Below are 10487 nucleotides of genomic sequence, written 5' to 3' on the forward strand. Positions count from 1 at the left end.
TTTAGGAATTGGGAAAGGATAAATTCTATTTTCTCTTCTCCTACTTCGAAAGTAAGCTTTCCTCGCTTTACATCTATAATTGCACCAGCGGTTGCTAAAAATGGTCTTCCTAATATGATCGGGATGTTAGAATCTTCTTGGATATCCATAATGATGAAGTCAGTTGGGATGTAGAATTGACCTACACGAACAGGGATATTCTCTAACATTCCTACAGGGTATTTAACTGAACGGTCAGCTAGTTGAAGGGACATTCTCGTTGCTTTAAGCTCACCTAGATTGAGTTTCTTACAGGTCGAAAGAGGCATCAAACTAACACTAGCTCCTAAGTCGCACAAGGCTTTCTCTATGATGGTTTTTTCTATTACGCAGGGTATAGAGAAACTACCAGGGTCTTTCAGTTTTGGAGGCATGTTATTTTGGATGATAGCGCTACATTCAGCGGTAAGCGTTATAGTTTCGTTATCCTCGAGTTTCTTTTTGTTTGATAAGATTTCTTTTAAGAACTTAGCGTATGAAGGCATTTCAGTTATGGCTTCTGTGAATGGTATGGTTATGTTTAATTGCTTCAGAAGTTCTACAAATCTTTTAAATTGCGCTTCGGTTTTTGATTTAGCTAATCTCTGAGGGTAAGGAATTGGTGGCTTATAAGGCGGTGGTGGAACATAAGGTTTCTCTTTTTCAGGTTCCACTTCGTTATTGTTCTCATCAGTCTTAGCAGTTTGTTCGTCAGTGGTTTTCTTTTGGGTTTCCTTTGGCTCTTGTTGTGACATGGGTATGTTTTGAGTTCTAGGATCTATGGGTCCATCGTAATTCGTTCCACTTCATAGTGTTATCGCGTTCGCATGTCCTTTAGGATTGGGTTGAGGTTGAGCAGGAAACGTGCCAGCAGGGGCAGCAGTAGGTGCTTGTTGTTGAGCTACTTGTGAGATTTGAGTTTCTAGCATTTTGTTATGCGTAGCTAAGGCATCTACTTTGTTCGATAGTTGTTTTAGTTGCTCGCTATTGTGGATGTTTTGATTTAGGAAGTCCTTATTGGTTTGTTGTTGGGAAGCTATAAAGTTCTCCATCATGATTTCTAGATTTGACTTCCTAGGGGTGTTTTGAGCAGCTACAGGCGCTTTTTGGTAGCCAGGTGGTACAGCAGGTGCTTGTCCAGGTGCGTACAACGCATTGTTGTTCTTATAAGAAAAGTTCGGATGGTTTTTCCATCCAGGGTTGTACGTGCTAGAATAAGGATTTCCTTGAGCATAGTTTACTTGATCAGATGAGACTCCAGTCAAGAGTTGACATTCAGCAACTACATGTCCAGTCAATCCACAAATCTCACAGTTAGGTGTTACAGCGGCAGCGGTGGCTGAAGGAGTGATGGTTAAGTTCTCGATCTTTTGAGTTAAAGCGTCTACTTTAGCGATAACGCGGTCTATACCACTTATTTCGTACATTCCTCCTTTGGTTTGGGCTTTCTCTAGAGCGGCACGTTCTCCACCCCATTGGTAATGGTTTTGTGCCATGTTCTCTACGAGTTTGTATGCTTCATCATGGGGTTTGTCCATTAATGCTCCGCCAGCAGCGGCATCTATAGTCATTTTAGTGTTATATAAGAGACCACCATAGAAAGTATGGATGATCAGCCATGGTTCGAGTCCATGATGAGGGCATATTCTAAGCATGTCCTTGTAACGTTCCCAAGCTTCGAAGAGTGATTCGTTATCTTTCTGGGTAAATCCGTTGATTTGACCTCTAAGCATAGCAGTTTTGCTAGGCGGAAAGTATCTCGCTAAGAATACTCTCTTCAATTCGTCCCACGTAGTTATGGAATTGGAAGGCAGGGATTGAAGCCACGCTCTCGCTCTATCTCTCAAGGAGAAAGGGAAAAGGCGTAATCGAATAGCTTCGGAACTAACGTTGTTGGCTTTGATAGTATCGGCGTATTGCACGAACACGGATAAATGGAGATTGGGGTCGTCTACAGGGCTTCCAGAGAATTGATTCTGTTGAACAGCTTGGACCAGCGAAGGTTTCAGTTCGAAATTGTTTGCCTCAATCGCAGGTGGTGCGATACTTGAATGCTGTTCAGCGTGCGAAGGAGCGGCATAGTCTCTAAGAGGACGAATAGCAGCCATCTCTAACTTCGGGATAATTTGATTGATTTGATCAGTAAGAGTCAATTCCTGATTAATCGGAATTTCTGCTACTTCGGGAAGATTGCGAGCTCGACGTTTGACGTTAATGAAACGTTCGATCTCGTTAATTCGTTGTATTAAATCTCCTCCTTGTGAACGAGTATTTGGCATACAATCGTTCAGAAAGATAGGGAAGAATTGTCCTAGTCTCTACGGTGTAACAGTGAGTTACGATATCGACTTAAATAGTCCCCGGCAACGGCGCCAAAAACTTGATCGCGACTTTACGTCTCTATAAATCTGATAACTGCAAGTGCACAGTCGTGTCGTGTAGTTTTAAAAGATATCGAATCCACAGGGACTATGAATCGATCTACCGTTATCTAAGGTTACTATGTAAAGCTAGGGCTACTAAAATTTTGATTGTTTCTAAGGGAAAGTGAGTGAAAAATTAAGAATATAATAAAAGACAGATATCAGTATGTATTTCGTTTAACTTAAGGTGATCCGAAGGTCCATTGGCTTTTGCATAATTTAATTAAAAATCTTTACTAATTCAATTGATTAAAAATCCTCGTCTCAAACTTTCGCTCTGTTGATTTAGATTACTGTCCTAATCCTAATGTACGCTTTCGCCATCCCATTAGATTTTAGAAAAGCTTTTTGGAAACAACGTAATTAATAAAATGCCCGTTTTATGAAGTTGTTATCTATTTAAATCTCCTAATCTCAAACTTTCGCTCTGTTGACTCGGAACATGCTAATATCCCTAACGTACGCTTTCGCCATCCCGTCGGGTGTAAAAACAATTTTTGAAAATAAATAAGTTCTAATTAGTTTTAATACGCTTTCGCCATCCTTAAAACTAATGTCCTATGTCCACTATCCAGTTAAAGATCTCAAACTTTCGCTCTATTGATTTTAACCTTTGACCGTCTTAACCCTCAAACCTTCGCTCTATTGGTTTTAAGACTCACTAATTAAATTAGACATACAGACCAAAAACAAGTGATAGTTAATAAAACATAATTAAGCCAATTTATTTCGGATCCCTACGGTTAACTTACTTTACATACCGATATCATAATAATTTAGCCAGACATATTAATATGGTTAAACATGCATAAATCGGTTCGGTTCATAATAATAGGCATAGTAAATGGCATACAATATATCATGCAATAATAATATAAATTAAAGCAGTAAATAAAAACCTGAATTAAATAAATGGTAATTGAATCTTCGAGTACTGAACTTCCACCACAGGTTGGCTGGATCGTTCTTCGAATGGCAGTAAATAAAACAAGGAAATAAGCGATAAATCTAACGTAAGGCTAGATCTATAAAAAGGTTCACAACAATTTCCAGTGTAGAAATCGTTGTGAGAAAATAAGTGTTTGAATGAAAGCAGAATAAAGAAATACGGTTCGCGGTATAATTTCGGCAGCACTTCGTTGGCAGGAAATCGGACTCCTTGAAAGTGAGGTAGCAGGTCCTATTTATAGGAGAGGTTTTGCTGTGACGTTGCGTGAAAAGTGGGGATTTTGCAGACTGGGTGTGGAGACGTGCGTCTCCGTTTCTTCAGGAGGACTGGGTGTAGGACTTGAGACGTGCGTCTCAAGTGGAGAAAATCCAGGAGCAGTTGGAGACGGGCGTCTCCTCTTGGTGACGTGGCAGAAGAACGTTGGAGACGTGCGTCTCCACTTGCTGGGAAGGTTTGGGCCACGCGCCTTTGGTTCCATGGTGGGCTGGACTGTCTCTTTTGGGTCTTTTGGGTCTTAATTGCACCCCTCTTTCACTTCAGCACTCCTTTTTCATCTTTTAGGCATAAATATTGGTCATTTAAGCTCCATTTTCTTTCCTTTTCGCAAATAGTCGTAATTAGAGTGTGGAACCTGAAACAAAGCAAATACTCGCGTAATATCATAATAAATTAACATAATAAATAGAAAATGCTATAAATATCTATGGATTTCAAGCTAAATATACGATATAAAATCGTGTTATCAATAGGTGACTGAGTTAGGGTTCCAATAATTGGAAAGAAATCATTGGCTTTGATTGAGAAAAAATATGATTTGATTCATGCACTAAAACCTTCTATTTTGAACCCAACTCTATTTGATGCATTTTTTCACGTGTTATTGGCCATGTGAATCAATTTGGATCTTCAAAAATCATCCATACAATCTTTGAAAATTAAATCATGATTTTTCTTGATTTAATTTTGAATTTAAATAAATAAACACAAAAATAAAGAAATAAAAATCATAATATTGCATGGGATTATTTTATGGGTCCCAAGGAGATTTTTAGATTGACTTGAAAATTAATCTCACAATCTTTTATCATTTAATTATAATTTTATTTGAATTTAAATGAATAAATTCAAAATAAAAGAAATAGAAATCATAAAATAAAGATAAATGTGTTTATGGGCCTTTCATGAGATCCTTATCGCGTTCATAACTCAACAATATAGGCCCATTAATTAGAAATTTAAAGTTCCTCACTTAGGGTTTCATGTCTCTTCACAAATTTGGTCCAACTTGCACCAATCATAACTCTCTCAATTTTTATGGTATGGAGGTGTTCTAAGACTTTTTATAAAGCTTAAAGAGTCCTCTAAAAGCTCCTTTTGGTTTCATCTCAATTTAGTCTACCATGTTCATGTACCATTCTTTGAGAAAAAAAGACTTTTTGTTGACTTTGAAAAGGACCTGTAATGTTTGGATCCCTATCTCTCAAATGAAGCATTTTTGGCCTTGGCATGTGAGAGACAAAGTTGTAGAGGATTCAATTTCCTTCAAAATGAGCTTTGGATGGAGAATTTCTGTTGTTCCATGTGAAAGTTATGGCTGGTCAAAGTTGGGTTGACTTTCTCCTTAAAAACCCTAATTTAGAAACTTAGGTTTTGGATGATTTTGGAGATTTTCTTGATGAATCATGATCAATCCTCAATCAAATGATGAATGATACCTCAAAATGAGGATGTTGGCCAAAAATCAGGAATTTTGACTGTACTTTGACCACAGTTGACTTTTAAGTCAACCTAGTCGACTGTTGACCATTTGAGCTGTTTTGTGAATCGAAGCTTGGAATATAGTGGGCAAATTTTGGGGTATGACATCTTCCCCTGTTCAATCTTCTTAAACCTGGAGATGTAGAGTGGTTTGTATGCCAATCGGTATTTGAAGGTGGAAGAGGATTGAACACTAGAATACCCAGAAATTTGTCCTTGCTGAGATAAGGACTTTTTGCTGGAGATGGGCTTAAAGATGCCACCCAGATGTTGGCAGAAGGTTATCGGGGATGGTCTTGAAGATGCCATCTAGTTTTGATAATATGAGAGTCAGAATGAGTCGTCCATTAGACTATATCCGAGCTCGGAGTATTGAGAAATGTTTGTTGGAGATGGGCTTAAAGATGCCATCCGGGCGTTGACAAAAATTTTATCGGAGATGGGCTTACAGATGCCACATGGATGTTGGGAGTATGAAGTGAATTGATTGTAGTGACTCTATTGTCATGACTCCATTGTTGTATTGTCGTGACTCGATTGTCGTGACTCGATTGTCGTGCTCATCTGTGGTGACGTCATTGTCGTGACTCCATTGTCCTGAATTCATTGTCGTGACTCCATTGCCGTGACTCAATTGTCGTGACTAAATTATTGTGACTCCATTGTCGTGTTCTTTTCTGAATTGAGTGTCATGATTAAGTGTGTTTCTTTCTCTGATCATGTCAGCACTGTTTGTGATGATAGGATTAGATCTTTGAATGTTGATCGTGTCAGCACTGTTCGTAGTAACTGAATTATACCTTTGAAGGATGATCGTGTCTACACCGTTCGTGATGATATAATTAGATCTTGGAATATTGACCGTGTCAGCACTGTTCGTAGTAACTGAATTAGATCTTTGAAGGATGATCGGGTCTACACCGTTCGTGATGATAGAATTAGATCTTGGAATATTGACTGTGTCAGCACTGTTCGTAGTAACTGAATTAGATCTTTGAAGGATGATCGTGTCTACACCGTTCGTGATGATAGAATTAGATCTTGAATTGTTGATCGTCTCGGCACCTTGTGGAGTAACCAATTTAGATCTTAGAATGATCGTCTCCACCGTTTGCATTGATGAATTTAGATCTTTGAAGATTGGAGATTTTGTTTATCTGTTTGTACCTGTATTCTGAAAAAGGTAAAGTTAGTCTTTATGCAATGTCATGATGCATGTATTATATGACGAGTCTCTCAAAATAAATGAGAAACTTGTATGTTTATCATGAAGTAATGTATGCAATGTATGAATATGTTTATGCTATTTGGAGTATATTAGTGATTTTTCTTGATTGAGAAAATAAATCTCTATATCATTGTGATTTTGATGTCTGATCTTGTCTTGAAGATGCTCAGCTGGGGATTTATGATTTCTGCTTGGGGATGAACAATAACTTTGAATGATTGATCTTGATGTATCCTAACAGGAGGTAGGAGAGATGGATGACCTTGTATCGGTGAACCGGCAGTGTTTGAAGATGTAAACTCCGTTGGGGACTAAGTCTCTGCTTTGGAGATATCTTCTTGAAGATTACTCTGTGGGGATATTGATCTTACCTGATCAGAATGGATCGTCACGGCAGCTGGATCTGGCTTGATGAACAAGGTGGGGGGGGGGGTTGTTAAAATTAATGTGTTGTTGTAACCACCACTATTAGTGAGCATTATGAAAGAATTGTAACCATCATAATATAATTACTGTCTTTATTTAGAGTTATGTTAAAATTGTACCATTAAGATTGAGAGAACCAAAGAGTCCTCATCTTAGTTATCATCTTATTGTCTTCTATGTCAGTTTTGATTCAAGCCTATATAAAGGCTTTGTAATGTTAAGAAAGACAGAGCAGTTGGTGGTGAATTCAATAAAATAGTAGTTTTAAAGCATATCTTCCACCAGTGGAAGTATAGTGCAAAAAGTGTCAAAAACCAGTTTTCCTCTGCAGAATCCTGCAACACCATAATTTATCACATACCACCTATAGAATACCACCAACAGAGTGGTATCAGAGCTGCAGATCCTTGCAGCCCCAACAAAAACAACAAAAGTTATGGCTTTTACAAACAACCCTTCCGCAACTTACAACAATGTCAAAGTTCCTCTATTTGAAGGAGAGAACTATGATTTTTGGGCTGTTAAAATAGAGACTCTATTCACATCTTTGGATGTTTTAGAGTATGTCAAAAACGGATATGAAGAACCGGCACCAACGGAGGCTGAAAAATCAAAAGAAAAGGCTAAAGAATCAAGCCAACGGCTTGAAGAGTTGAAGAAGAAGATCAAAGATGCTGGAGTTCTCGGAATGATTTAAAGAGGAGTCTCTCTATCCATTTTCCCAAGGATTATGAGAGCTAAAACATCGAAAGAAGCCTGGAGTATCCTACAACAAGAGTTCGAAGGAGACTCAAAGGTGCGAACGGTGAAGCTTCAATCTCTTAAGAGAGATTACAAAAATGAAAGGATGAAGGAGAACGAGAGCCTGAATGAGTACTTCAACAGACTCTCCGAGTTGGTGAATCAGATGAAGTCGCATGGTGATACGATAGAAGATCGCAGAATTGTTGACAAAATTCTGATTAGTTTGACAGCAAGATTTGACCCAATGGTGGGGGTGATAGAAGAAACCAAGGATCTATCAACCTTGACTGGTCAAGGGTTGATGGGGTCTTTGAGATCCTACGACATTCTGAAAAATCAATTGAAAGTGCCTTTCAATCTAAACTCAACATTCAGTCCAACAATGGTGAAAATAAGCCCCAAATACAATCTAGAGGTGAGTCTTATAGAGGTGGCAGATTTGGAAGAGGCAGAGGCAGAGGTCGAAACCAACGTGGCAGATCTAGAAGAGGCGCAAATGGAGGAAGATGGAATGAAGCATCAAACAATTGGTGCAAAATTTGTAACAGCGTCACTCATGTCGAGAAGGACTGTTGGAACAAAGGAAAACCGCAATGTCACAATTGCAAGAGATTCGGGTACCTTCAAAAGGATTGTCGTCTTGCAAATCAGCAACATGCTTCTTACGCAGAAGGAGAATCTGATGAAGGGAATTTGTTTTTTGCTTGTCAAAAAGCATTGCATGAAGAAGGTAAAAATGTTTGGTATTTGGACAGCGGTTGTAGCAACCATATGACCGGACAGAAGGAAGCATTTATAAACATTGATTCTTCATTTGGCTCAAAAGTTAAATTGGGCAATGGAGAACATGTCGAAGTGAAAGGGAAAGGAAGCATTGGAGTCACCACAAAGCAAGGAAGCAAAGTCATACATGACACGTTTTATGTGCCAGAATTAGATGAAAAATTTCTTAGCATTGGACAACTTCTAGAGCACGGCTATTCTCTAAACTTTGAGAATAGAGAGTGCAGAATTTTTGACTCAGAAAGAAGAAGTGTTGTTGTTGTGAAGATGACTAGCAACAGGAGCTTTCCACTATCTTTCAACTATGAGAAAAATGTAAGCATGATGGCCAGAAAAGAGAATGACTCGTGCTTATGGCACAAGAGACTTGGGCATTTGAATTACGAAAGTCTCAAGTTACTCTATCAAAAGAAGATGGTGTATGGGCTGCCAAGAATCGAAGAAAAATCTGGTGTGTGTGAAGGATGTGTCCTTGGCAAACAACACCGGCAACCATTTCCAAAGGAAAGTGCATGGAGAGCCAAACAAGTGTTGGAACTTGTACACACAGATATGTGTGGTCCTATGAATACTTTGTCTCATGGCAAAAACAGGTACTTTATCTTGTTTATTGACGACTTTACCCGCATGACTTGGGTATATTTCATGAGACAAAAACCTGAAGCGTTTGTAATCTTTAAGAAGTTTAAAGCATTAGTTGAAAAACAAAGTGGCAGATTTATAAAGATGCTGAGAAGTGATCGAGGAAAGGAGTACACCTCAAATGAATTTCACAAATTTTGTGAAGATGAAGGTGTTGAAAGACAGCTCACTGTTGGCTATACACCTCAGCAAAATGGTGTATCTGAAAGAAAGAACCAAAATGTGATGGAGATGGCCAAATCTATGCTACTTGAGAAAGGTTTACCTAAAACCTTTTGGCCCGAGGCCGTTAAAACTGCTGTGTATTTGATGAACAGGTTTCCAACAAAGGCCGTGTGGAAAAAGACTCCATTTGAAGCCTGGAGTGGAAGAACACCGTCGGTGAACCATCTTAAAATTTTTGGATGTGTTTGCTATGCTCAATCTCCAAAACAAAAGAGGACAAAGCTGGAAGAAACAAGTGAAAGATGTGTCTTTATTGGCTATAGTTCCATGTCAAAGGTCTATAGACTTTACAACTTGAAGACAAACAAGGTGATTATTAGTCGGGATGTTGTATTTGATGAGAATGCTTCTTGGAATTGGGAAGAAGACAAAATGAAGGAGAAAACAGTCCCTGCAATCATATTACAACAACAAAATTAAGCAGCTGAGAATGAGCAACCATTTCCATGTACACCAAGTTCCTCATCCTCTCCTCTCCAAGTTCATCAAGTTCAAGTTCATCATCTCCCAGCTCAACTCCAATAAAATTGAAGGATTTGAGTGATATTTATGCAAGATTTAACTATTGTGTTGTGGAACCAGACAATTTTGATGAAGCAATCAAAGAAGATGTTTGGAGGAATGCGATGCAAGAAGAGATAAATGCCATTGAGAAAAACAAAACATGGCAGCTAGTTGAAAAGCCAAATGACAAAGAAGCTATTGGAGTAAAGTGGGTGTACAAATTAAAGCATAATCCAGATGGGTCAATTAAAAGAGCCAAGGCTAGATTGGTAGTAAAAGGCTATGCATAACAGTCTGGAATTGACTATAGTGAAACTTTTGCCCCAGTTGCAAGATTAGATACTGTACAAACAGTTATTGCATTAGCAGCTCAGAAAGGGTGGAACCTGTACCAACTTGATGTGAAGTCAGCTTTCTTGAATGGAGAATTAAAAGAAGAGGTGTATGTGCAGCAACCTCAAGGCTTTGTGACTAAAGGCCAAGAAGAAAAAGTTTACAAGTTGAAGAAAGCTCTCTATGGGTTGAAACAAGCCCCTAGAGCATGGTATAGTGAAATTGACAGCTACTTCATTCAACAAGGATTTCAAAGAAGTCAGAGTGAGCATACCTTGTATGTGAAGCATCAAGGTAAAGATGATATCCTTCTTGTTGCCCTTTATGTTGATGATTTGGTGTATACGGGTACCAACAAGAAAATGGTTGAAAATTTTAAAATAGAAATGATGAAAAAATATGAGATGAGTGATCTTGGCTTGCGGCATCATTTTCTTGGTATTGAGGTTTACCA

The 10487-nt window shown here is 38.5% G+C and overlaps 1 non-coding gene across 1 annotated transcript; it reads left to right on the forward strand.

The window, feature by feature from the left end:
• The first annotated feature begins 1644 nt into the window (after nucleotides 1-1644).
• On the forward strand, nucleotides 1645-1751 carry LOC131638881 (small nucleolar RNA R71). The gene has a single exon (XR_009294789.1). It is a non-coding gene; the product is annotated as a small nucleolar RNA R71 (small nucleolar RNA).
• The last annotated feature ends 8736 nt before the right edge of the window (nucleotides 1752-10487 follow it).

This window comes from Vicia villosa, unplaced genomic scaffold (assembly GCF_029867415.1).
Source record: "Vicia villosa cultivar HV-30 ecotype Madison, WI unplaced genomic scaffold, Vvil1.0 ctg.002460F_1_1, whole genome shotgun sequence".
Lineage (NCBI taxonomy): Eukaryota > Viridiplantae > Streptophyta > Magnoliopsida > Fabales > Fabaceae > Vicia > Vicia villosa.